Source organism: Ornithodoros turicata, unplaced genomic scaffold (genome assembly GCF_037126465.1).
Source record: "Ornithodoros turicata isolate Travis unplaced genomic scaffold, ASM3712646v1 ctg00001291.1, whole genome shotgun sequence".
In the NCBI taxonomy this organism is placed as follows: domain Eukaryota; kingdom Metazoa; phylum Arthropoda; class Arachnida; order Ixodida; family Argasidae; genus Ornithodoros; species Ornithodoros turicata.
Window position 1 is genome coordinate 69420 of NW_026999537.1, and position 4330 is coordinate 73749.

General features: G+C 40.1%; 1 long non-coding RNA gene across 1 annotated transcript; it reads right to left on the bottom strand.

The window, feature by feature from the left end:
* Positions 1-1466: 1466 nt before the first annotated feature.
* On the bottom strand, positions 1467-2824 carry LOC135376772 (uncharacterized). Its single transcript, XR_010417840.1, has 3 exons — positions 2682-2824; positions 2053-2113; positions 1467-1644 (listed from the first exon to the last, which is right to left on the bottom strand). It is a non-coding gene; the product is annotated as an uncharacterized LOC135376772 (long non-coding RNA).
* Positions 2825-4330: the final 1506 nt, after the last annotated feature.

Consider the following 4330-nt stretch of genomic DNA (forward strand, 5'->3'; position numbering starts at 1 on the left):
TGCCAAACTGAATGTCCTTCTCCAGCACTCACATGCTTTTGTTGAATACAACTGCAGCGTGAGAAAAGCTGCGTGGGGACGGGGTCCTGCTATCCAGTGCTGACTTTGTCATGCTTGTTATGTGGAGCATGTTCCAAAAAATGCAGCTCCACGTATGGTCTTCAAATTGCAACAGGACTATTTGGAGCTTGAAACATTTGTGATTTTGTCATTTTGGCCCTCGTGTACACAGTCTGTGAAACGCAAACAAAAAAAGTCTAACACGATATGCTTTTGTAATGAAGATCACTGATGATGAGTAAAGAGATTATACGAGTTCAAGTTTATTCAATATTTTATATCATTCATTATATTATTCAACATTTTATGTCATGTTTATACAACATCAAGTTTATTCAAGTTCAAGATTTATTCCTTGCACTTATGCGTTTCAGGATACAGTGAACGTGCAGGGAGGTCGCAAAAGACTACATTTATTGTTTTGTGACCTTGCTACAATGGCAATATATATTTTAGGAATGACAATGGTCAGGTACGCTCTCTAAATTTGTAGCACTCAATTTTAGGTTGGAATGAGCAATGAATAGCAACTTCCCTCGTGATATTTTCTCATACAGTCAAGCTCCTTTACAACGAAACTCAGGGACAACAAAAAAAAATTTGCAGTAAAGGTATTTTCGTTAAAAAGAATGTCCATTATTGGGCCTATAGGCTCCAGCGGGACCACAAAAAAATTTGCAGTAGTTGTATTTTCGTTAAAAAGGTGTTCGCTATAAAGGAGTTTGACTGTATAGGCTAAATTTTAAATTTAGTGCGATCGAATATGTGATAATATAATAATATATATAAGAATATAATATGTGATAAATGAATGTGATCAACAGTAGATGTAAACAACATGAGTAGCCAGACAAGTGCCTTCTCAATAAATAATTTTCTTCTTATAGCGTATATGTGCATGCCTATTAACTGAAACAATTATCAGAGTTCCCTGACAAGTTTTAATTTCTGAGAGTGTACTGTAGAGGCTTCTTAGATCTACAACAGTTCATACAAGGTATTATATATACGTCGAAAAGGGGAAAAATGAAACAATGTCAAGGAGCCCGCGAAGAGGGAATCACACACGTAACATGAAAAACGGTTAGGAGCAACTAATATTTATTCGAACAAGAACTTTCGTGCAAGAGACTGCACTTCTTCAGGTTACACAACTAAGTGCGACACGAGTATATATACCAAGTAAACAGATACAATAAAACAGGTTTCCAGAACTAAGTAAACACAAAACAACCAGACAGTAATACAATGCATCACGTGAGCAACCGTCACATAAGAATCAGGAAAGAGAAGGTGTACGGGTAAATGAGACATTCGGAGAATTGGGGTTCAAAAGAGTTCAAAAGTAGTTGTGTAACCTGAAGAAGTGCAGTCTCTTGCACAAAAGTTCTTGTTCGAATAAATATTAGTTGCTCCTAACCGTTTTTCATGTTACGAAGGTATTATATACTGTGAATGCCTTTAAAAATCCCATGTGACACATATGCCTTTACTTTCTGGAGGTGCTGTGGTAGTCAAAGTTTGTGGGCATTACGCAGGTTCTGCACCCATTTCTTGAGTATGTCGAGGCAGCTGTGAAGTAACCTGCATTGATGGTGATTATTTCAATTTTTATGGTGCATCGACAACAAAGGAAATAATACATCAGAAGATTGGTTTGGGTGCAACCAGTTAAAAATGAATATGTTGTTTAATAAATGCATTGGACAAATGTTAAAACATCAGTTTAAAACATGGTTTACAATCCCTGTATCTTCTAAAAATTAAAAAGATTAAAAACTATTCTAAAAAGAATATGGGGAACTCTTCTAAAAAGAATTATAATCTCTAATTATTATATTGCTGGGTGAAGGAGCCTAAAGCGTAAGGTGTGTTTCTGATGTGAACATGTAAGAAAATATGCAAAACTGAGAGAGGCTAACCACAGTGCGTGCACTGAGGTTGTTCCTTCCTATAAAGTAGAAACCAGTGGATGAGGAACGTGATACATACCTGTACACCCAGCCGTATCACTCTGCACAGATTATTCACTGGGTAGCCCTCATGACGAAACCTGTATTGAGAGACCACTTTTGCCTTAAAAACTGCTACAAATAGCACGACGCGCTACAAATTATTACTATCGTAACAAGCTGACGATACAGCTCAGACACAAAGGCGTTATTCAAATCGCGCCACACCACCGTTACGTAGGATTCTTTGTCACAAATCAAACCAAGGCACGAAACTATACCAATACATGAAAAAAGGTGACAATCGTGGTCTCATTATGACGTAATACCGAACTTGTGCGTGAGGGTAATTCAAAGAAATGAATGTGGCACTTGCTTCCGCAGGGAACACCGTGTACCATGTTAGGAATGCATGCAAAAAAGCGCTCGAGTGCTCGCACATATATTGATGACAACACTACCTGTGTAGTGTAACATGTTCTCTCAAGCATATTATGCACTCAAACTGTATTTGCCGCCGGGTAAAATGCAAGTGTGCTCGATTGAACGTCGGAAGAGCGATCAAGCAACCTGCATCCAGTGCTCGTTTTGGGCAAAAAAACACTTCATAATGGTCAACTAAATATACAGAATGGACGTCTATTTATTCCTCGATAAAGAGTGACTCACCTGTATAAATTTAGGCCCTGTAACCTTGCCAGTACGGTTGGTACGACCGTAATTGCAAGAAGTTGCCATGATCGCTGCGGCGACTGTTGTGGGTACAGTAAGATGGCGGCCGGTTTCTTCACGCTCGCGCTCCCTATCCGCGATCCAGCCTTTTACAATCGAGATCAGTGGTCTATACGTTGTCTGACTTTGGGTACTGTCGGCACGAGGAGCCCGCTGGCTGCTGCTTCTTCTTTTCAGGGTGTAGAGAAGAAAGAGATCAATAGTAAACACCTTGTAAAGGAAATTGTGTACACGAAAAGACATATATTACTCTTTGGAATGTGCGCCATTTACCTGTTTATATCAGAAAATCGCATTGGAAGAGTGATTCAGAGAGTTTGTATTCTACATGTTGACGAAACCCACACGGTCTCTTTCTTCCGTCGTTACGACACAATGGCTGTACTAGCTTACCATGACCTGTACTATGGTGAACTATAGTTCACCATACCTGTCCTTCCGATGACTTATTTTTCTTTCGTTCGAACATATTAATTGCGCGACAGGCGGCAGCCATGATGGCTTTTAAGGAACCCTACCCACTGCTTCGAAATGTGTGGCGTAATGCATTTGTGTATGATGCCGAAAATAAAAGCTGTCGAAATATAAGTGTATTCATCGTAATCTGTTGTAATTTTTCTTTCCTCAAATTAAAGGGCGAGCGACTACACCTGATTATTCTCCTTTATCAAATTGCGAAGATGACACGTTCGCGAGTCCCACTGTTTACTGCGCATGATTTCTCACGACGCTACAATGTCTAAGCGATCCTCTTGCCCACCACCACCGATAAGTGAAGCGGACTGCAGTAAAGAGCGCCCCATTTTCTCTTTTTTCTTTTCTGATTAGTCGGCATCAGACGAGGCCAAGGCAGCCAAGGCTTCTAACGATCAACTAAGTAGCCAACATTTTCTAACATTTTCTTTCTTCTGTTTTGTGAACTGTTTCGAAATTATCTGCGCACACACATACACAATACCTATCATGCTCCGGCAACCAAAATGATCATTCAAAAAAGCAAAAAAAAAAACACAGCTTAGTGGCGGATTGCCTATAAAATGTCACACAGTTATCATTGTCTACTGCCATGCAAGAAATATTGCAAAGAAATTGTTCTCGACACGCTGACTTGGACGTGGATCAGCTGTGTCTTGCTAAACACATGTTACATCCAAGCCAAGCAGAGTCGAGGCTGTCACTCTTGCAGTGCATTCTTCAAATAATGAAATCCTGCTTCGTACATTCCATAGTTCGGTATGCCATCACCTTACAACCTGCGGCGGAGTAGTACGGACAAACCTGGACAACAGCTACAGCAGGTCCTGAAGGTCACTCATTTCCACAGCATCTTCTCTCAATTTCATATGCCTTGTTACACGGGGATCGATTATTTCTGGCATCAGGTATTGTAGATAGAACTTTTTGAGCTGGGGCAACAGGCATTCCCACAGCGATGGGTCTTTTCTTATTGTAAGTACCTGCATGTCCGTGGGTGACCAGATCCCAAGCTTGCAATAACTTCTCTTAGTTATATTTAATTGCGCTTGGATCTGATAAAAGTATTTTTGTGATCGCGGCAGGTACAGTGAACCTTCTTTGGAAACTTT